We start from the raw sequence: 23,285 nt of genomic DNA, 5'->3' as shown, positions 1-23,285 counted from the left end.
TTCATTATGATGAAGCATAGGGGGACTGATTAGCTGTGGTTGGGCAGTCAGAAGAGCTTCTGGGTTGCTACTGGATCAGCTGCTGTGAATCCTGCTTAGGTGCTCAGATAATAAACCTTAATAACATAGGCAGTCAGGAGACAAAAAAGACAGACTAAGTCTAGGAAAGGAAAAGGCAGGAGTTAGAAAAAATGTAGGCTATGGAGATTCCTAGGAAAGGTTGTTGAGTGGTCCAAACCAATACAAAGAGGACAAGACCAAAGGGAGGGTGGGACAGTCAGAGAGGAGAACAGCATGGCACCAGGAGTTGGCATATAGAATTAAAATATTAAAGCTAGGTTTTTAGAAACCCTCTATTAAATGTCTTTGAACAGAAGTGGACAACTCATGATTTTTGTGCTTAAAAAGATTATTTTTGTGTAGAGAAGACTTGTAAATAGCCATTTTGATTCACTGACTTCGACACCAACACAACTTTGTGACATAGCAACTTAACATATCAATGTAAGCTGAAAGCACTGCAGAAGAGTTCATTTTAACTAGTAATGGGTCCCTCTTTTAATACCCATGCTAGTTCTTCATTGGTCTTCTTGTAAAACTTCAAACTCCTAAATCTCCAAATCTTCACCTCTGCCTAATTCACTTTCTCCACCTTGCCAACCAATTAGGCCCCATACTGTGTCCTATCTCACACCTGCCTTTGTGCTATGTTCTCCTCCTGCATCTGGCAACACACTGGCTTTTCTACCTTCAAATAACTACCAGTATTCTGCAAAGTCTCCCTCCTACCAGGTCACCACCCCTTGCCTCACTTTATCCTCTCTGGACAGAGATCAGATACAGAACACAAAATAAACAGCCACCTCTAGTACACATCAAAAAGGAACAGGAGAATTAAATACTTCCCCCAAAGCACTATGGACTGTCTTATCAGGTGGTCTGTAGAGCTGTTGCACTAGTCAAGACATACCGGTTTGAAAACCACTCCTAGGAAAGCTTACTGTTACAAAGTTGTGTTTTTGTGCTAACAGCAACTTAGTCTCTGTATGCCACCTATTCACAACTCCTAAGAAAATTAAAAATTGGTAAGAAAGAATACACCACAATTAAAACCAATCAGATAATAGGTTGAAACCATATGCAGGGTTTTGCAATTGAAGAAGGCCTCTGCCCAGGTCTCACCAGCTTCATGTAACAATCACATGAAGTTAAGAAGAAGGAATCAGGTTTGAAAAGAGCCATTTGTCTGACTGCCTTGGCTGAATAAACATTACCTTTGTATAACAGAATAGATATTGGGGGGGATTCTACTTCTTTCAGGCCATCTATTTTGACACTTGGAACTCACCCTTCCTTGCAAAGCTTGGACTCCTAGCAGTCTTAAAATGATGAAAGTTACTGGTAATCTGTCATGGGACTAAGATATGGGAAACCCTTTCAAGGGCAGGAGGCTGAGTTGCATGACTTTCAGATCCTCTCTGTCCTGTGACTCCACATATCTTATTAGCTTCTTTCAAAACAGTACAGAAGCAATGAATTCATATTAGCTCTTCAGTGTGGGTAAAAGGAAATCTGGACTTTTCTGTTATCAAGACAGTTATCCATATATTTATTCTTTTTTGTGCAAGATTTCTTCAGAATGGCCACAAGAGGTTGAACGCGAAAAGAGCAAAAAGTAATTAGAAAACTGAAGTACAGTGGTTCATATAGAAAGAAAGCAATGCATTTACTCAATTCTGTTTGTGGGAAGTAGGCACCAAAAGAAGAGAATGAATTCAGAAGCCACAGGTAGGAGATACATAATCCTAAGTGGAAGGGAAGTTTCAAGAAAGGCCTCTCTAGACAAAACAGAAAAGCTTAACAGAGATAGCAGGTAGACCCAGAAAGCATTACAGAAGTCTAGATGTAGGTGAAAACTTAAATTTCTATTTTAAAGGCATCATATAAATCGGTAATACAAAATTAGATGCTTGTACTACATGGGGGCTACTAACATGAGTTTGACCAAACTGAGGGAGGCAGTAGAAGACAGGAGTGCCTGGCGTGCTCTGGTCCATGGAGTCACAAAGAGTCGGACACGACTAAACAACAACTACTACTACATGGGGGGGGGGAATCAATATTACTGGCATTCATTTTTTAGATACTTCTATGTGCTCAGCTTTACAATACAGTACATAGAATTAGTGCATTACTTTTATTATACATGTAGTGCCTATGAAGAACCATAGAAATATCATTTCTGGATCAGACAAGAAGTCTACCAAGTCTACCACTCTCAATAATACTAGCCAGCTGCCAATCCCGAGGATGTGGAAACAGCCACTCCCTGTTTGCACTCATCCTCTGACAGAATTATACAACCCCTAATAGCTACTGGTAAAGCTATCTAATCTTCTTTAATAGCCTTCTAAGCTAGTAGTCATAAAATCATGTGGCAATTAATAGAGGGCACAAGGTGAGGCATTTCAGAGTCCTAGATTCTTAACTACACTGAACAGCCAACTGCTGGCATTAAACTGGGGTTAAAGTACTGGGGTGAAGACAGATGTACTGGGACCATTGATTTCTAACAAAACATTCCAGTATGCAAAATGCTTTATGGTTTCTGGCTTATTTATCTTCATGACAGGTGTGGCAGGGTACAAGGAAGAGAGGGGTTGAAAGTCAGATCCACCTACAGTTATCAGAGGAAGGGAATCAAATGAAATACAGACAGGCCACACAACTGCAAGAGACAGGGATTTTGGGAGGAAAAAGTACATACTGTAGCCTTAATCTATGCAAAGGAATGTGTGGGCTTGAAGAGGGAGGTAAGAAATTGTTTTGCATCAGAAAATAGGGAGAATGCAGAGAGGGCAAATGGGATCAGATCTAGGTGGAGGGAGGGAGCATGCAGTTAAAGCATCTCTACTTTGAAGTAGTCTCCAATATATTCAATGGGACTTATTTGCTAGTAAACTGATAGGGGATTACATCCTAATAGCAACAGGAAAATAGGAACATGAGGAGAGGAGGAGAAATGATATGGAGGAGGGGGGAGTGTATAGGGACCATAGGAAAATGAGACTGGTGGGAGGGGGGGATCGATGCACATCCTAAATCAATGTAAGAGGACTAGGAGGAAGGATTCTGCTGCCAAAAGTTAGGGAATGGGCAGGCTGTTATCACCATTACAGTATTATTATAGATTTGTATACTGCCCAATACCTGCAGGTCTCAGGGCGATTCACAGGAGAAAATCACAATATAGAAACACTAAATGCATAATAAAAACGAAAAAGACTCGATAACAACCCCCAAAAAAACGTATTTTAAAAGAGCATTAAATGTTACATTCCAGTTATGCACTTGCCTCCTTTACCTTTCAGATCCTCTGACACAAACCCAGTGAACAATCATTTTTAAAAAGCCATCGGGGAGAAGACTGGTCTTCCAGATTCTCTTTTTTCTGCAGAGGTTCTACTAACTTATTCCAGTATCCTCCATTAGAAGGAGAGACCTATGAACAAGTACGCTTGAGAAATCCCCCCCAAGGGATGTAGTAACGCAAAAAGCGCGTAGGAGAAAAATCAGGGATTGGAGGGGGGGAGGAAAAGGAAGACGAGCGGAGCCACGAGGCGGGAAAAAAAATCCGAAACAGACCCACGTGGAAAGCGAGGAGGAGGGAGAGTGGCGAGGAGGCGGTTTCCATGGAGACAGAGGAAGAGGCGCGCGATCGGCGCAGGGAGGGAAGGCGGGGGAGCCGAGGTGGGTGGGGCCAGCCCATGTGCCGAGGGGGCGGGACGCAGCGTTCCCTGAGAAGCGAGCCAATCAGGAGCGAGCGCACCTCACACACTGAGAGGGGGGGTGGTTGGTTGCGCGCGCGGCGGGGGTTAATTGTGAGGGAAGGGTCTCCCCCCCTTTCCTCCCCCCTTCCCATGTTTAACGGATAGTACTCACCGCGCTGCCCCCTCCCCCGAAGCTGAGGGGAGGGACCGATGTGGGGCGGCGGCGGCAGCAGCGGCAGCGCCCGCAGGGACCAGGCTGAGGCGGCGGCTAAGGAGACGACAACCGCCGCCGGGCGTGCGTCACGCGCGTGCGCGCGCCCCTCCGCCCACTCCGCGCAGTGACCCGGATGTACCGGGCTAGGCTGGGCGGCTTGCTGTGGAGGGGGCGGCGGCGGCGGCGGCAACGGGTCGCCGGCGGCGGCCGACGCTACTACGCATGCTCGCTCGGCACGGCAACCTAAAACATAAAAAAGAAACGCGCCCGCAGGTGATCTTTATGTTTCTCGGCTCGGGCGGGCGGGATTAGCCTCTCTAATCCGTTTTCCTCTTAAAAGCGGTTAAATCTCGGGATGATTTCGGGAGGTAATCGCGTGGGGCTACCCCCCCCCCAAACACCTGATTAAAACGGAGAGGATTTGAACGATATGGTTAAAATTAATAAAATTTCATATTTATGCGCTGCCTAAAGAACAGCTAAAACCTATTTTTTTCAAAAAAATCATTTAAAAAATCAATTGGAACATTAATAGAATTAAAACTGCTGTGCGTGTGGGTAAATCTTTGTATTTGTATCTTGCATTTATAGCTTCGATTTTCCCTGTTTCCAACCGGTTTGGAGAGCACATGTGTGTTCCTGTGCGTGTGCAGAGAGCCCATGGCAAAAGCTGGCACAGCGTCTCCTGGGTTGCCGGCATCTTCCAGCCACCAGCCTTACTCATGGCATGTTCCAAGGAGAAGTGCTAGCGACGATTGGTTTAGCTTTGGAAGAAGAGGTAACGGGGGAAAAACAGAACAAAAACCTTCACTCTCTGCTTCTTCTGGGCAGCTGTCCATCTGCTTGAAGATGCACTGTGCCTCTGGCCACCTGCAAGTCACAAGACTGACCCCAACAAGGGGCTAGTCCTCACTGAGGAGGTGAACTGGGGCTAAGGGCTGGATGCTTTGGGGTGGTGGAATCCCCACACATAGAAAACGGGGAGGGGGGGGGAGATAGGCGAAAGCTAGATCCCTTCCCTGGGGCCAACTCCAGGTTAGAGGGGTCTTTGGTTGTCTGAATCCAGGCACAAGCAGTTACCAGCTGCACAACTGAACAGCTACTCTGTTTCCCCAAAAATAAGACACACCCATAAAATAAGCCGTAGCAGGATTTCTAAGCATTTGCGCAATACAGTGGTACCTCGACTTACGAAGACGATCCGTTCCGCGAAGCTCTTCATAAGTCAAAGTCTTTGGTTGTCAAAGCGCCCGTTTTGCGCATGTGCGATTTTGCGCTTTTGCGCAGCACAGAACGCACGCACGGCGAAAAGACTTCCGGGTTTGCCGACTTCGGAAGTCGAAACCTTCGGAAGCCGAGTCATTCGGATGTCGAGGTACCACTGTATAAGCCATACCCCGAAAATAAGACATAGTGATAGGCACAGTTCTGGAGGGCCCCAAGGAAGAGGCGAGGCTGGACGTGTAATAAAAATAAGGCATCCCCTGAAAATAAACCATAGTGCGTCTTCTTGAGGAAAAATAAATATAAGACAGTGTCTTATTTTCGGGGGAACCTGGTATTTGTGCCAGTAGTAGCCACAGGCTTGCCCAGTTGGCTAAAATACACATCATGAGGTGGTGGGGGGGTGTGCGCTATTTCTCGCCCTCGCCTTTTCCTTGCAAAGGAAGCCAAGGCATTTGCCCCGCTGCTTCTCTTCACTTAAAACAGCCTTCTCCTCTCTCAAACAGCTTCTCATTTAATAAAACGGCACCAGGGCTCTATTCCACACATCTGTGCGTTGGGTGCAGTATGAAGCAGCCTCTGGTTTTAGCCCAGGGATAGGGTGGCCCTCTGGATGTTACTGGACTCCCATCATCCCTATAAAAGCACCACATGAGAGGATGGCTCTGAATAAGTGAGAGTACTTACTTCGCTGCCTCATCAGTTATCTCCAGCTGTTGTGCCACACTGATTTGCTGCTGTTTTTTATTACGTCTCGTGATTATATTGTGGCTTTATTTGTATTTTGAAACTTCGCCGCCCACCCTTGGACCTTTGGGTGAACAATAAATCTCAAGAATGCATGATAAATCAGGGCATCGCTGTCTGATTTAAGATTGCCACTTCCCTGCTATTTCTTTGACAGGTGAGCTTGGCGGGAAATCAAACAGGTGATGTCTTCTGCCAGGCTGGATATACAGCAATGGTCTTCGCTTCACCTGTTTAATTTCCACCTGCCCTGCCACTGATAACAGCGCAGGAGCTCTGGCATGGAGGAGTCAGACTGTGGCAACCCTCCGCTGGCATCTCAAGTAGCTCCTGCAGTTAATAACTTTGCAAATCCCAAATGGCTGGTGCAGTATCGCACCACTGGCAGGCGATAATAGTTTCACTGACCCAGCAACCTCATTATCTTCAGACGGGGAGATTTCTCTGGGTGCAGCACCAAGAAAGCTTGTAGTTCTACCATTTTTAATCAGAAAGATGCCCCCGGCTCAAACTGCATATTTGATATTTCTGACCTGATTCCACCAACGGTACTTGGAAACTGGGTCAGAGGGAGAGGAGGCCCAGGCACCAATTGCAATACATCACTGTAGCTCACCCTCCAACTGAAAAGCAGTTAAAAGGCACAGGCAGGGACCTCATGACCCTCCAAATGTTAGATTCCAATTCCCATCAGCCCCAACCAGCATGTCAAATGGCCAGGCATGATGGGAATTGTAGTCCAATAATATCTGGAGGGCCACAACTGGCTTAAGGAACAGCAACCAGGAGCACTGCAAAAACAAACACGGCGTAAGGACGATATTATGTGTGCGCATGAGGGAGGCTGATCCATAACTTCTACAGAGCAGTTACAGGTAGGTAGCCGTGTTGGTCTGAGTCGAAGCAAAATAAAAAAATTCCTTCAGTAGCACCTTAAAGACCAACTGAGTTTATACTCATACCAAAATATAAACTTAGTTGGTCTTTAAGGTGCTACTGAAGGAATTTTTTTATTTTGCTTCTACAGAGCAGTTGCAAATTTGGCATCTTGTTGTGCCTGGACAGTGGTTAATGGGGACCCTCCCTCCCATCGTCCCCAGTGCATAAGTAAAAGGGAACAGAGGAAACTTGTTGGCTGTTATAAACATTATTGGCTGTTATAAAAGGGAGAGACAGAGAGGGAAATTGAGCTTTAGGATTGCAAGATCTTAAAAGTGAGGAAACGCAACCTGTTCTAGAAAGAAAGAAAGAAACCCTAGTATGCAGAAGCAGCTGACAGGCTCAGCATTATTTCGTTTCATTTTATTTTTTGATACCTCCAAGGTTTGATTAGTCAGTCTCTTTGATCTCTGTAAGTTCGCTCTTATCTCCGACATATATGGCATTAGGAAAGTAGTCCCACTGGGGCCTGCGCTCCTTCTGGAGCTTTTCTGCACTTAATGAGAGAGCTGGTGCAGCAGAGATGCTAACTGCAGGAGCATGGGAACACACACACACACACACCCAAGTTCAAATCTCACCCCAGCCATGAACTTGCAAGATGCCCTCAAGGCCAAGCCTTGGTCCCCTCAGCCCTTACTCTCCATGTACAGCCAGTTTGCAGAAGCTACAACTAGGTCACAATGATGAAACCCATCCAACGGCGTCCGGAAATGAGACTGTGCAGCTTACCAACGGTGTGGCTCAATTCGAGGAGCTGAGCTTGACATTTCTAAACCAGGTGTGGGTGACCTGTGGCCCTCCAGATGTCATTGGACTCCGACTCTCACCAGCCTCCGCCCCGGGGGGGGGGTCAGCATGTCCAATGGTCTGGGACAACAAGAGTCGTAGCGTATCTCAAAAGTGGACAACAACCAAAGCAATTGAGGCTGGATCAAGTCCCTTAAAAGGAAAGTATGGGGGACTTTGTGGTTTGTTTGTTTAAAAAAATAGTAAGATGGACATTTTTCTGTCTTGGATAATAGTATGGAAATATATTCCAACTTTGCTACCAGTTGGCATTTGTCTGTCTCGAGAGAATGGAGTGTACCTCCTGGGGTGAAGTCAGCACCAAAGTGACCTCTCTGGGGCGCAAGCCTGGGCAGTGTGCCTGGAGGTCCCAGGCTGCCCAGAAAAGACCCCCCCCCCCAGGCTCGCCGATGCGGTCCAAAGGAAAGCAGAGCAAGACATTTGGCACCAGCTTGGTTGCAGGAGTTGCCAGAAAGAGGCATACAAGGCTCCATCCAACCATCTCCACTGCAAATTTGTGTAGAGTTAGTCTTTTCTTCTCCCGCAGTGGGCAGTTTGCTTCTGTTGATGGAAACCACAGGAGGAAAGAGTTACATTAAAGGGCCATTTGAAGTAAATCTGACTTCAGCACTGGACCCCATTGCTGTCCTCAGTTCTTTGGCACCACAGTTATCAAGAAAAACCCGAGAGATACCCAGCTAGATGTGAGCTCATTTTGACCTTGGCAGAGTTGTTTTGTCTGCACTACTACTTTCCTGTCGCCATTTCCTCCTCCTTTGGTGTAAGCTGTGCTTCGGGGAAGGGCTGGCAGCTCAGCAGCAGAGCACATGTGTTGCATGCTAAAGAAAAGGTCCCCAGTTCCTTCCATCCCTGGCATCACTCGGTAAGGTTCAGAAACACCCTTGCCCCAAATCCCAGAGTGTCACTACTGGTCCATGTGGACAATACTGAGCTACATGGGCTAAAGACCTGACTCTGCAGGCGACAGTTTCCTGTGCATTCAGGAAAAAGGGGTCTTCTCTGTAAATAACGGTAGGCAAAAGGTTTGAAGGAAAAAGCAAGTTAGTAGAATTAATCACACAGGTGCCCCAGCCGTCCTTCATGAAGCCCCTCCATCTGTCCTCACAACAACCCTGCGAGGAAAGATAAGCGAAGAGCTGTTGTCCCAAGGTCCCTCAGTGAAACTCACAGTTCAGCAGCATTTAATTCGAACGCAGCTCCCAGCTGTACAACATTACAAAGCATTTTTACAAATATAATCCTCGCAATTGCCTTATCATTTATTTTATTCACAGGCCTTTTGCCCAGTTAAGGCAACATTACCTTAGTAAATATGGGACGCAGGTGGCGCTGTGGGTTAAACCACAGAGCTTAGGGCTTGCCGATCAGAAGGTCGGCGGTTTGAATCCCCGCAACAGGATGAGCTCCCGTTGCTCGGTCCCAGCTCCTGCCAACCTAGCAGTTCGAAAGCACGTCGAAGTGCAAGTAGATAAATAGGTATCGTTACAGCGGGAAGGTAAACGACGTTTCCGTGTGCTGCTCTGGTTCGCCAGAAGCGGCTTTGTCATGCTGGCCACATGACCTGGAAGCTGTACGCCGGCTCCCTCGGCCAATAATGCGAGATGAGTGCCGCAACCCCAGAGTCGGCCACGACTGGACCTAATGGTCAGGGGTCCCTTTACCTTTACCTTAGTAAATATATGAGTGGTTTCACAGCACAGTCTTTAGAATGTGTCACCCGCAGACTGTGACCTCCCCTCTTCACCTCCCACACAAAGCAATCAGGGTTTTATTTACGCTTTCCTCGCCCCCGCCCCCCAGTGGCTTCTGTTTCTGCCAGTGTGTCTGTATTGCTGCCATTGGATGCTCTGGGCTTTCTGCATGAATAACCCTCTCTTAGCTTCACTTGGCTCAAGAGCAACCTGCTGATCTATTGCCTTTGCTGGAAAGCAAAATGAATTGCCATATCCGATACATTAATTGACTGGAGGACCCCTGAATACTTCCAGGGCACCCAACGCCTGACAGGTTCAGACCTTAAAAGAATGGCAGGTCTACCAAAAGCCCAAGCCTGGTACAGTCTGCAGCCCACAAGTTCCTGCCCTTTCTTCCTAGCCAGAGCAGCGACGTTACTCATGCAAATGCTAATGGCTGTATTCCTTTTTAAGAAAATAGCAGCAGTGGCACACACACACACACTGCAAATCCAGATTAAGAAACTCTACATAGAACGGTGGGCTATCACCCTTCAGAGCTGCCACAGTCTTAATCTAGGTGGCCCCCCTCCTGCAGCTATTTGCATGGGGTGGGAAATTGCAATGCAAATAGCAGCAGCTGCTTCTATATTTACCTGGTTTACATTCGCACAAGTACCTAACTGCATGAATATTGCACCTGTTGCGTCTGGAACTCGGAACTCGGGCTCGCCTGTTCCCCAATGGTTCCTGCCTGCTCCTTTAGCACAAGGGTCGCCAACACACTACCCGCAGGCACCAGCGCAGCTTCCATTACCTCCTAGGCAGTGTTTGAAATTAAAGGTAAAGGGGCCCCTGACCATCAGGTCCAGTCGTGTCTGACTCTGGGGTTGCGGCGCTCATCTCGCTCTATAGGCCAAGGGAACCAGCATTTGTCCGCAGACAGCTTCCGGGTCATGTGGCCAGCATGACAAAGCTGCTTCTGGCGAACCAGAGCAGCGCACGGAAACGCCGTTTACCTTCCCGCCGGAGCGGTCCCTATTTATCTACTTGCACTTTGATGTGCTTTCGAACGGCTAGGTGGGCAGGAGCTGGGACCGAGCAACGGGAGCTCACCCCATTGCAGGGATTCGAACCGCCAACCTTCTGATCAGCAAGCCCTAGACTCTGTGGTTTAACCCACAGCGCCACCTGGGTTTGAAATTACCCAGGCACATTTTGCACCTTCTTATGGGCATCTTGCAACCAGGTGAAGATCTGGAGGTGAATGTTCGGGGATTCTTGGATCTGGACTCTCTTCACACACTAATACCTCATCCTGTGGAATTCTATCCGTTCTACTTCATCCACAGAATCGGAATGAATTTCAGGAACCAAAATGCTTTTTCTATGCAGCCTAAGCAGCAGTGGTGAACGACATTATAGTTAATGGTTGTCACTTGTCTTCACTCACCATTGTGAAGAATATTCTTATGTTATGAATGGTCAGAATGGGTCAAGATCTATGTGTCCCAAGACTTTTCTTCTTTAAATTCTCAAAGCTCTTAACCTAGCTCACTCGGCCATGAAACTCACTGGCTGACCTTACAGTCCAGTGTTAGAAACTCAAGATATATAATCTAATCGCCCAATGGCACTTTGGACCCGGTTTATTGTCACCACAATGGAATGTCTAGGTGCCATTTTTTCCTCACTGAAGCTTGCTGCTGTTGTCAATATTATTAATTTCATTTTTGTGCCACTTTATATTTTAAAGAACAAACCTCAGCGTGGTTGGCAACATATTAAAACATCAAATAAAAGCATCCAGAATAAAACAAATTCAAGCTTCAAGGAAAATATTGCAGATCCTTCTCTAGGGGACATTTTTCTTTCCCCAGTTGCCAACCTGGCATCCAGAGATCTCATGTAGTCGTAATAAATTATTATTACTATTATTATTATTTATTATCTATACCCCACCCATCTGGCTGGGTTTCCCCAGCCACTCTGGGCTGCTCCCAACAGAATATATTAAAAACACAATTAAACATCAAGCATTTAAAAACTTCCCTAGACATGCCTTCAGATGTCTTCTAAAAGTCAGATAGTTGTTTATTTCCTTGACATCTGATGCACCTGCGCCAGTTGCAAAATGTGCCTGGCACACGGGTAATTTTTAACACTGCCCTACACCACAGGGCTGTTGTAAGGATAAAGTGGAAAGGCCCAAGAGGAAGGAATAACTGGTGTCCAAACTGTCAATATTCCACTTCTGGTTTTAAGATACAACCGTCAGAAAACTACAACCAAGAGAGGGGAAGGGAAGCTGAAATCTTGCTATGCTATACACCACACCACAAGTGGAACATATTGCAATGGTGTTGACAAAGGAAAAGCTTTTGTCTCACCTTGAAAATGGTTGGTGCAAAAACCACAAGAGGGTTCTCAACAGTTTCAGTCTAATGGGGAGACTATTTTGATGCAGTGACATGGGAACCTAAAGACAGTATTTCAGGTACTCACAAGCACACAGAGGTAACCAAAAAGGGAGAGCATCAAAGTTGTGGGAGATGCATGCCTGGGGATCCTTGGATCTTGACTGTTTTCACACACGGATCCCACATCCTGTAGAATTCTATCTGTTCTATTTTTTCTGCGTAATCAAAATGAATTTCAGGAACCAAAAAGGTCGTGTTGAAAAACACAACTTTTGAGCTGCCTGCCCCCCCCCCCCAATGGCAACTACGGTAGACATTCCGTTTTGGCGACTGTAACCCTGGTTTTAAGGAGCCATTTGGCGCCTAGCTTACATATCGGAGTTTGTAGCACTGCCTAGTGGCCTGCCCACCCTATAAAAAGCATTATTCAGAACAGCTTTTTGCACAACCCACCAAGGAAGAGAATAACACAAGCATTAAGAATTAATTGCACATTTGTTCAAAACCCAGCTCAAGCTATTGGGTTTAATTAATTCAAAAAAAATGGATGAGCTTGATCCTGCGATACCAGCTTTTCAAGGACTCGTCTTATCTCAGTGGGCATTGTGGGAAATTTTAAAGCGGTGGCGGCTCATAGACTGGGCTGCCCAACACGGAGGACCTGGGCTTTGCTGGACCAAGAGCAACTGCCTAAGGGTGTCAATGTTGATACTAGGCCTAAAACTGCAACGAAGGAACTGGCTCTGGGCAGCTCCGAAGCAGTGTTAGAAATTCCTCGGCGCCAGGAGTGTTTTGAGACCGATTTTGAGGTCCAATTGCGACCACGAGCAGATCTCTAGGTGCCAGGTTGCCCAAAGACATCTCCACCTGGCTGGCTTCTCCTGCTTTCTTAAGCAGGTAAGCCGAAGAGCTCATTTACTGCATTTTATCGCACCTTTTTTTCCAAGGAGTACATGGTTCACACACACCCTCCTCGGTTTATCCCTACAACGACCCTGTGAGGTAGGTTAAGAAGCTGCGACTGACTCCAAGGTCACTCCATGAGCTTCAGGACTCGAGTGGAGATTTGAACCCTGGATTCAAATTGTTTTGTTTGATATTTTAATGTGTTGTAAAATATCCTGGTGACCCTGTGGGCTAAACCACTGAGCCTAGGGCTTGCTGATCAGAAGGTCGGCGGTTCGAATCCCTGTGACGGGGTGAGCTCCCGTTGCTTGGTCCCAGCTCCTTCCAACCTAGCAGTTCGAAAGCACATCAAAATGCAAGTAGATAAATAGGAACCGTTATAGCGGGAAGGTAAACGGCGTTTCCATGTGCTGCTCTGGTTTGCCAGAAGCGGCTTTGTCATGCTGGCCACATGACCTGGAAGCTACACGCCGGCTCCCTTGGCCAATAATGCGAGATGAGCGCGGAACCCCAGAGTCGGTCACGACTGGACCTAATGGTCAGGGGTCCCTTTACCTTTACCTTTTTAAAACGCTTTGAGGTCTTTTATAAAAAATATATAAAGCGGTGTATAAATGAAATGAACAACAGTAATAACAAATTCCACCACGGGGGGGGGGGAGGCACAAAGATATTCCGTTGTGGCAAGATGTTACTTACTTTATGTATGTTACGACGGCAGCAAGGATACTAATTGCAAAATATTGGAAGAAAACAGAATTACCAACCATAGAAGAATGGCAGGTGAAGATGTTGGACTTTATGGAACTCGCGCAACTGACAGGGAGACTCCGAGATCGAGCAAAGGAGACGGTGGAAGAAGATTGGAAGAAGTTTAAAGTATATTTAGGGAAATATTCTGATGTATAAAAATTTGAATATCTATGGGAAATTTTTTTTTCCTATTAGGCATTAGGGATGAAAGAAGATCTTAGAAAAAAATATATAGATGAATTTAATATAATTGATTTGATGTAAAGGATATGGGATAGCTATGGTAAATGTTTAAAAGAATGAGTAAGAAACTGCTAAAGTTGATTTGAAATGGAAATCAGTTAGGAGGGATCTGGGGAAGTCCCAGAAATAATGGTTTGAAAGTTAGAAGAAAGATAAAAAGACTGTAGGTATTATTATTATGTGTATTTTCTTTTTTGTTTTTGTTTTTTGTTTTGTTTTGTGTGTGCTATATTTTTGTCTTTTCTCTTTTTATGTATATTGCTATATGTATTTTCCTTTTTTCTCTTGAATGTATAAAAACAATAAAAATGATCATAAAAAAGATATTAAGTTGTGGCGACTGCAACGCTGGTTGTATTGCGGGGGGTTGGACTAGATGATCTTTGGGTCCCTTCCAACTCTAAGATTCCATGAGGTTTAAGGTGTTCCTTTGGCGATTAGCTTATATATCTGAGTTTCTAACACTGCTCTAAAGCCCAGGTCCATGTCCACTTACAGGCCAACCTGACCCATGTTTAACAGAGAACCGAGGCTGTTGGATCTCGGCAACAGATGTAGGAATTTGGAAATGCAAACAGGGAAGACTGGAAAGTCTTGGGGCCCAGCATCTGCTGTGACATAAGGCGATAATCTGCTTTTGTCCAAATGAAATCTAACCAGCTCAACCTACGATAAGTAGCCTAGCATGTGGTGGCTGCTAACACATGGATAATTACAACCAGAAACACATTAAAAAGAGAGGGAAGGATCAATGTTTGGGCTGCAGCCCTACAGCCACTGTGAAACAACTACACACAGCTTAATGCAGTTTAGTAGCTGATATAACCTGGGATGTTGTGTTTCATGAAGAGTTAAGTTGGTGTGGCAGATAACCACCTATTATGGGAGACCCGGCAGATTTCGATTAAAATCCTCAGGGCAGCCACATAATTATTTTCGGGCTTCCACCTATAAAAAGAGGAACAACTGTTAGCTAGCGCTCCTGGTTGTTATGGGACTTTAAAATTTGAAAAGCACTTTGTAAGCTTTGCATGAAAAACCAACATTGCAAGGCTAGGATTTCCCCTCACTTCCTGCAGTTTCCCAAATCTGCTCAGGAGCAGATTGTGGAGGCATGCAGGGGGATAAGAAAAGGGGGGAGTCCTGTTGTGCAAATGGATGGACACATTTGGATGTCCCCCCTCTTATTTGATGTTCCCTTGAAACTGGACCACACTGTTATTCTCATATCACACGGGACGTGAAGCGAGGCTGAGGACTAGTGACTTGGCTATAAACGGTCACATCAAAATTAAAATGCAGCACAGATCTCAGTTCATCCCATTAGGCTCATCCTGCTTCAACTCAGACCCAAAGGCTCATCTCATCCCGGGAAATCTAACTCTTCATTTGGCCCCACTGACTATCAATGAAAAGGCGAAAGTGGTTGCCTGCAAATTTTATCCACTTCTGCAAAGAAATGAGAAAAGTTTTAGGTCTCCCTTAAGGAAGAAGAAGAAGAAGAAGAAGAAGAAGAAGAAGAAGAAGAAGAAGAAGAAGAAGAAGAAGAAGAAGAAGAAGAAGAAGAAGAAGAAGAAGAAGAAGAAAGTTTTACAGGCACCTAGCACAGAAGCCCCTGAACCTACTTGTCTGACATTTGGCAGGCTTCCCAGAAGGGGTGGCTAATTTCATCCAATTTTTGCCCATTTCCGACAACGGGGGGTGGGGATCCCAAAAGCTAAAGAAGCCTCAGTTTTTTCCAAGAGTTAGGCTTCAGATCCCAGCTGAAGTGGGTCACACCCAAAGTGTTTCAAGGCAAAGCAGCTCACTTTCCAGGGTGCCAAGGCAGGATCTCAACCAGATCTTCTTTCCAGTGCCCATCCCAAGGCTCCATCACTTCCCTGAGTCATCCTGGAGCCATGCTACTGTGGGCACATTCTGTACCGTAATAGTTTTCTGCAGTCTGAATCATGCATTTAGGGGGATGGGTGGTGGCTGGCTAGTTCTGTCTCCGCCAGTGGTTTAACTCCATAGCTGCCAAGTTATCCCTTTTTTTAAGGGATTTCCCCTTATGCTGAATAGGCTTCCTCGCGAGAAAAGGGAAAACTTGGCAGCTATGTTTAACTCCCATGTGCTCAGCACTTCTTAGTCTTGAATGCATCTACTAGGTTTTGGGCGTGTGTGTATTCTAAATCAGAACTCAAGTTAGATGCCATCCCCAGCGGATCTCATAACAGCTTTCAGCTTCTGTCTGCCTTGCAACGTGGAAATGCTGATTTGCCTTCCCCAGTTGTTGTTTTCCAGTGACACTCATCATGTCTTTACGGCAGGAAGGAAGTGCAAAGGGCCTGTGGAATTTCTGGCCAAGGCTGTTCAACTATTGCAAACATGTGAGCCTCACAAACACAAAAGCATCCATGACTGATGGCCACCCAACTTCTGCTTAAAAACCTCCAAGGAAGGAGAGTCCACCACCTCTCGTGGGAGTCTTGCTGTTCATTTGCCAGTATACTTCTCTATTTACACAAATCTTAATTACGTATATGGAAAAGTCTTCTGTTGTTACTAAACAGCTTCTATTGGTAGCCTTTACTGTTTCTTGTAATCCGCTTAGAGCAGTGGTTCCCAATCTTTTTTTGGCCATGCCTCACCTAAGCATCTCTAAAATCCTGACTGCCCCGCCCTCCCCGGTGACATATAATTCTTATTATTCAAAAAGTGAACTCCTATTCACGTGGAGGAAGCCTAAAAGGCCATTAACTGTTAATAACTCATTCTCAAATTGCCCCCCTGGGGGGGGGGGTGCCCCACGTTGGGAATCACGGGCTTAGAGGTTGTCCTGCAATCAAATGACACATGTGTTTTGTTAAAATTAATGTTTGGGGGAAATGCTTCAGAATAACTAATACAGTGGTACCTCGACTTACGAACGACTCGACAACCGAATTTTTCGACTTACGAATGGGGCAAATGGCCGCGCGCTTACAATTTTTTCGACATCCGAATGGAAACCGCGGCGGTTTTAGATAGGGTTTTTTCGACTCACGAATTTTTAGATGGGGTTGCTTCGACTTACGAATTTTTCCATTTCAATGCATTCCTATGGGAAATCGCGTTTCCAATGGCGCTTTTCGACTTACGAATTTTTCAACCTACGAAGGTGCCTTCGGAACGGATTAAATTCGTAAGTCGAGGCACCACTGTATGTGAATACTGTACCACTGGAAAAAAGCAAAAGGACTATTCCGAGAAGTGACTTTCATACAGGTCTTGACTTCTCCACATCAAGGGATTCTTGGTGACAGCAGGTGAATATGTGGTTTGCGTACATTTAAAATAATCATCATTGTGAGGGACAAGGGATACAGGGAAGTCCCTCCCATCTTAAGTTCCAGCCCATCCCCAAGCGCTGGAGAGAGCAAGGAGAGCTCTGCCTCCAGCGGAGAGTCAGGAAGTAGTGTCCGAGGCTCAGGCAAGGTTGCGGAGCCCATGCCCCAGGTGGGACAGGAAGATGGGAGCAGGGGGGGAAGGCCAATTCCCCCAACTCCGGAATTGCGACGCAAACGTAGGGGGAAGAGGTTGGGTCTTCCAAAGCTTCTATGCTGGAGGAAAACGCGCCAATCGCCATTCGGAGGTTCTGACACCTCACCTTAAGGATGTACATTAACCGCTCTGAACACTGTAAATAATCAGCACTTAATAAAAGCCTAAAAAGACCATGCTGGAGTCGTTACTCTAGAGTAGCCACATCAGGCCCTCTGACAATCATCATCATCGCCAGACAGGCAGTATAAAAGGTTGCTGAACACAGAACAAGCCATTCATGTACAGAGATGAAGCCATTCACACATGCAAGTCATCAACAACCCCTGAGCATGTATGTGTGAATCGAACTTGGGACAATGGGCAGCTGCAAGTGCGAAGAGACCTCCCTGGAAAAGCACTGAGCTTCAGGTCATGGTTGGCATTCTAGAAGGTTCCGGGCGCAATGTTTGAGTCATGCTTCTTCATGCACACCTGCAAATAAAAGCCCGTTGCACAGACAAAAAAATTCCAGGATCTCCCGGCTGTTAAAATCTTAGGCTGAGATTCACTTTCTGTGCACCACTACAATAAGGTCCAGAAGATGTCAACCTAAGGCTTTGCCATTCTACATTACCTTAAGGAGCTACAACTCTCCGGCTCACTCTGTGAAGCAGGGGTTAATTCTGTTAGTGTTAAAGTCAACTAGAGAAGAGGAGAGATGCATCAGAATTTGTGGAATCATCTGTGATCAAATGGGCACAAGATGTGGGTCAAAATAATTGATCTGAACCTGTGGGTTTCCACATTTGTGGAAAACAAATTCACTGCTAGTTACACGTCGAAAGAGAACTGTTCAAAAATTATTCATAGGTGGTACTTGGCGCCAAGTAAATTAGCTAAAATGTTTAGGTCCAAAAGTGACCTTTGTTGGAAATATAAAGGAACAATTGGCACATTTTATCGTTCATGGCCGTCTTGCAGAATAATAAAAGAATTCGGGGGGCGGTATATAACAAACTTAAGAAAAGGTTTCCTAAAAACCCAGAAGCTTTCCTTCTGGGAATAATAACAACAGAAATTCCAAAAAAGCAAGCTACTTTATGGAACGAGGCATCCCTCCCCAGTCAAGATGCCTTGTAGTCTTTTCTTGAAGCCACTTCGCCATCTCCCCTCCTCTTTCCAGTCCTCCTCCTCCCAGCTGGGAATCCTCACCAGTTTCCCAAGGCTGAACAACCAAGGCCCTATAAATCAGGAGGGGGCATCTATCAAACTGCCAACACCCTTTCCCTTTATTCCCATTATCCTCCCCTCCCCATCTCCTATGAATGCAAAACGGGCCCAAGTTTCTGTTCTTAACAGCCCACAATCTCATGCACACTTTGCAGGGTATATAGGGGGCAAAGCTCAAATATAAAATGGGGGGGAGGGCTACTTTCAACATCTAGGATGCGGCTGTGGGGTTGCAGCTCCACATAGCACATAACCCTAACAAAAACTGTGTGATTCAAAAGCATTTGTGATGGTTGCTTTCCTCCTTTAGACACACTGAAAGCCCTATAACATCCAGTACAGTGGTACCTTGGTTCTCAAACTTAATCCGTTCCGGAAGTCCGTTCCACAACCAAAGCGTTCCAAAACCAAGGTGCGCTTTCTCATAGAAAATAATGCGAAAACGGATTAATCCGTTCCAGACTTTTAAAAGCAACCCCTAAAACAGCAATTTAACATGAATTTTACTATCTAATGAGACCACCAATCCATAAAATGAAAGCAATAATCAATGTACTGTACTATAAAATAAGTAAGACAGTATTGTAGATGATAAAAATTAATTTCTTTCTTATTTGCACTGATGATAGCTATTGTTTGGATGGGGGTGGGGTGGGCTCTGATCCATTTCCACAGTCACACAATCAATCAATCAGTAGCTGAACTGGGTTCCACACAGTCACAAAAACAAATTAACCGAAAAAGCCTCAAAAACAAAAACACAAAACACAAAGTCAATAGCAAAAACAAAAGTGCCAAATACAGTGGTACCTTGGTTCTCAAACTTGATCTGTTCCAGAAGTAGAATCATAGAATCGTAGAGTTGGAAGAGACCACAAGGGCCATCCAGTCCAACCCCCTGCCGAGCAGGAAACACCATCAAAGCATTCTTGACATATGGCTGTCAAGCCTCTGCTTAAAGACCTCCAAAGAAGGAGACTCCACCACACTCCTTGGGAGCAAATTCCACTGCCGAACAGCTCTTACTGTCAGGAAGTTCTTCCTAATGTTTAGGTGAAATCTTCTTTCTGGTAGTTTGAATCCATTGCTCCGTGTCCGCTTCTCTAGAGCAGCAGAAAACAACCTCCCTCCCTCCTCTATATGACATCCTTTTATATATTCGAACATGGCTATCATATCACCCCTTAACCTTCTCTTCTCCAAGCTAAACATACCCAGCTCCCTAAGCCGTTCCTCATAAGGCATCGTTTCCAGTCCTTTGACCATTTTCGTTGCCCTCCGTTTGACTTCTGAAATGTTTGGGAACCAAGGCACGGCTTCTGATTGGTGCAGGCGCCCAGGAAACAATAGCCGACAGCCACATCGGACATTCGGCTTCCAAAAATGTTTGAATACCGGAACACTTACTTCCGGGTTTTCGGTGTTTGGGAACCAAGGCTTTTGAAAACCAAGGCATTTGAGAACCAAGGTACCACTGTACTTACATATAAACTTCTATGTGCTTTGGAATGTTGTTTGTCCACTGTACAGATGGCCAGCTTTTAAGAGATCATTCACGTGAAATTAAGGGGCAGGTCTCAGTCTCTTTTTGGGTACCATTTTGAAACAAGGTGACTGGCGGAAGCTTTCCATGCTCGCAACAGTTTTCACTGCTGATTTCAAAAGCGCTCTGAACTTTTGGCTCCTTGGGAGTTCCTGAGCAATGCCAGCTACTAGGAAAGCATGAGATTCTTTACCTTGGGGTCGTGAGTTCGAGCCCCGTGTTGGGAAAGATTCCTGCATTGCAAGGGGTTGGACTTGATGACCCTCGTGGTCCCTTCGAACTCTGCAATTCAATGATTGTAGGTATAACTGTGTGGGGTCTAAAGTGCCATTAAAAGAATTGATCTAATCTTTGTTTGCTGCTTTCCCGACAAAAACGAGCTCCACACTGAGTAGCTGACTGTACAGTGGGACCTCGGTTCTCAAAAACAAAACCGCAAAATAAATAGCCAAAACAAAAGTGCCAAACGTAATCCGTTCTGGAAGTCCGTTTGACTTCCGAAATGTTTGGAAACCAAGGTGCAGCTTCTGATTGGTGCAGGCGCCCTGGAAACGATAGCCGACAGCCACATTGGACGTTCGGCTTCTGAAAAACGTTTGAAAACCGGAACACTTATTTCCGGGTTTTCGGTGCTTGGGAACCAAGGTACTGTACCACTGTAACAACAAAGCCATTCGCATTTAGGAACTCAAACATTTCCATTAATGTAAGCAAACCATATTGGCAAAAAGCCTTGTGCCAAATATTTAAATGAGCAGTTAGTGCAGTTCAATACAAACTCAGAATAATTCATCATCATCATTATTATTATTTGCATCCGCCCATCTGAATTGAGTTGCCCTAGCCAATCTGGGCAGTTTCCAGCATATGTTGTTGTTTAGTCGTTTAGTCGTGTCCGACTCTTCGTGACCCCATGGACCATAGCATGCCAGCATATACAAAAACAGAATTAAACATTAAAAACTTCCTTATACAGAGCTACCTTCAGACCTCTTCTAAAATCAAGATCCCAGGGTGAATGTATTGAATAATTTACTAGTACTTATTTATTGCATTTATCTACTGCCTTTATCTTTGAAGGAGCTTTGAACCAGCCTCACAACAATTCCAGCCTCACAACAACCTTGTGAGGTAGGTTTGACAGAGAGATGGTGACTCGCCCAAGAGGCCACCCAGTGAGCTTCGTGGCTGGGTGGGGATTCGAACCCTGCTCTCTTGGGTCCTAGCCCAACGCTCTAAACCAATACACCACAAAGGGACGAAAAGAGCAGCTGCGGTTACATCCTCCCACAAATCTGGGGACAGTTTGCATCTTCTGAGTCACATTTGAAACTGGCCTAAGGGGGTTATCTTATACAGAGTCAGACCACTAGGTTCATGTACCCCAGTATTGCCTACACAGGCTGGCAGTGGCTCTCCAGAGTTTCAGAGTTCCCCTCCTGGAGATACCTTGGATTGAACCCTGGTCCTTCTGCATGCAGTGCAGATCCTTCTGCATGCAGTGCAGATGCTCTGCCATTTAGCTACCGTCCCCCTACAATACTGAGCAGGCCATTGATCCATCCAGTTCAATATTGCATACACGGGTTGGCAGCAGCTCTCCGGAGTTTCAGGCAGGTGCCCCACTTATATATGCCTTGGATTGAATCCTGGTCCTTCTACATGCAGTGCAGATGCCTTGCCCTTTAGCTATCGTCCCCCTACAATACTGAGCAGGCCCTTGATCAATCTAGCTCAATACTGCCTACACAGGTGGGCAGCAGCTCTCCGGAGTTTCAGGTAGGAGCCCCACCTGGAGATGCCAAGGACTGCACCTGGGGGCCTTCTAGCAGCCAAGCAGATCTCCAATACCGAGCTCGAGCTCAACTTCCCTCTCCCCGCCTCCATCAGCGCCAAAAGAGGAAGAAGAAGAAGAAGAAGAAGAAGAAGAAGAAGAAGAAGAAGAAGAAGAAGAAGAAGAAGAAGAAGAAGAAGAAGAAGAAGAAGAAGAAGAAGAAGAAGAAGAAGAAGAAGAAGAAGAAGAAGAAGAAGAAGAAGAAGAAGAAGAAGAAGAAGAGACAGCCTGCCCTTCCTCTATTTCTTCCGCCGCCTGCTAGGAGGTGATCAAGAAAAGGGTACCTATGCAAATCGATCTAATTCTGCACCCTGCACGGCAAGGAAGGATGCCATTCGAACCCCACTTACCTGGGAGTAAGCCCCACTGAAGTCAACAGGGCTTACTTCCGAGTAGATCTATGTTGCACCCCATGGTGTCAGAGTCAGAGCCCCTTCCTCCCCACTGAGCCGCAGCGCGGAGGATCGGGTCGCACGTACGCAAGGTGCGAGGCTGCAACCCTGCACTCGCTTCCCTAGCAATAATGCATCCTCTTGGAGTCACCAGGCAGAGGATCGGGCCGCACAAGACAGCATGCATGCAGTTTCCACCCTCTATACACACACCGCCAAGGATCGAGGCCACAACCCCATGCAGGCTTCCCCGGGAATAAAGAACACCCACTGAGCGACACTCCCTGCCGAGGAAGCAGGCGGAGGATCGGGCCCCGGCCGCACATCAGCGTGGGGATCGGGCCTGAGAAAGGCCTTGCCATAGGAGGGGAGGGAGGCTGCGTTGCTTTGTCACCCCCATTCATTGGGAAAGGTGGCTCCCCCATCCCCCATTTTGCTTCCCCCTGTAAATGAGGCAGCCTGGAAACCGCAACGCTCCGCTGCTCCCCACCCGATCCCTCGATCACTCCCCATAGTGATGCTCTACCACGTTTGCTTTGCGCTGAAACCGGTTTGAATGACTTAAAAGACGGAGGGGGGGAGAGAGAGAGACGAGCAAGCGATGGAAAGGCGCGACGGTGTTGCAATCAATCAATGCAATGCCAAATAATAAATGATAATGAAAAAAAATCATAATAACCAGGTCACACTCACCGTTTCCGCTGCGCGCGGACGAAGCGGATCCGAGGGAGCGGGGTGGGTGCAAGCGAGCCGCCGAATTGCAACGGGTGGCGGCCAGGAGAAGGAACCAGATTTCTGCAGCCTCTTTTGCAAAAGGCAACGGAGCTTCCGGGTTGGTCAGTCTCAACGTCACTGCTACAGGTTTGCAAGGAAGAGGAGGCGGCAAGCTGCGTGCGGGAGACAAAAAAGATAGCTATAAAAGGAAGGGACCCGTAAGGGGGAAGGAGGAGGAGAGTCCTGTTTACCTCCGAGATGCTCGATCCGTGCCCCGATCCTGAAAGCGTCTACCTGGGAGTAAAGGTTGTTTTTTGACACACAGCCGGCAGAACCTGAGCAAAGCTTTTCCTAGCTTGTGCCATGCAT

General features: G+C 46.2%; 1 protein-coding gene across 3 annotated transcripts in view; it reads right to left on the bottom strand.

The window, feature by feature from the left end:
- CYRIB (CYFIP related Rac1 interactor B) overlaps positions 1-23,030 on the bottom strand; it is a 66,453-nt gene extending 43,423 nt beyond the window's left edge. The window contains exon 1 of one of the 3 annotated variants that reach the window (XM_035125243.2): positions 22,896-23,030. The gene's annotated coding sequence lies outside the window, so the exon portion shown is untranslated. Of the gene's footprint in view, positions 1-3,942; positions 4,086-22,895 lie in introns of those variants that run through there. The other 2 variants (XM_035125241.2, XM_035125242.2) reach the window with 2 other exon arrangements.
- Positions 23,031-23,285: the final 255 nt, after the last annotated feature.

This window comes from Zootoca vivipara, chromosome 8 (assembly GCF_963506605.1).
Source record: "Zootoca vivipara chromosome 8, rZooViv1.1, whole genome shotgun sequence".
NCBI classification, from domain to species: domain Eukaryota; kingdom Metazoa; phylum Chordata; class Lepidosauria; order Squamata; family Lacertidae; genus Zootoca; species Zootoca vivipara.
Note: the sequence above shows the minus strand (reverse complement) of the source record. Positions and strands in the feature narration are given on the sequence as shown.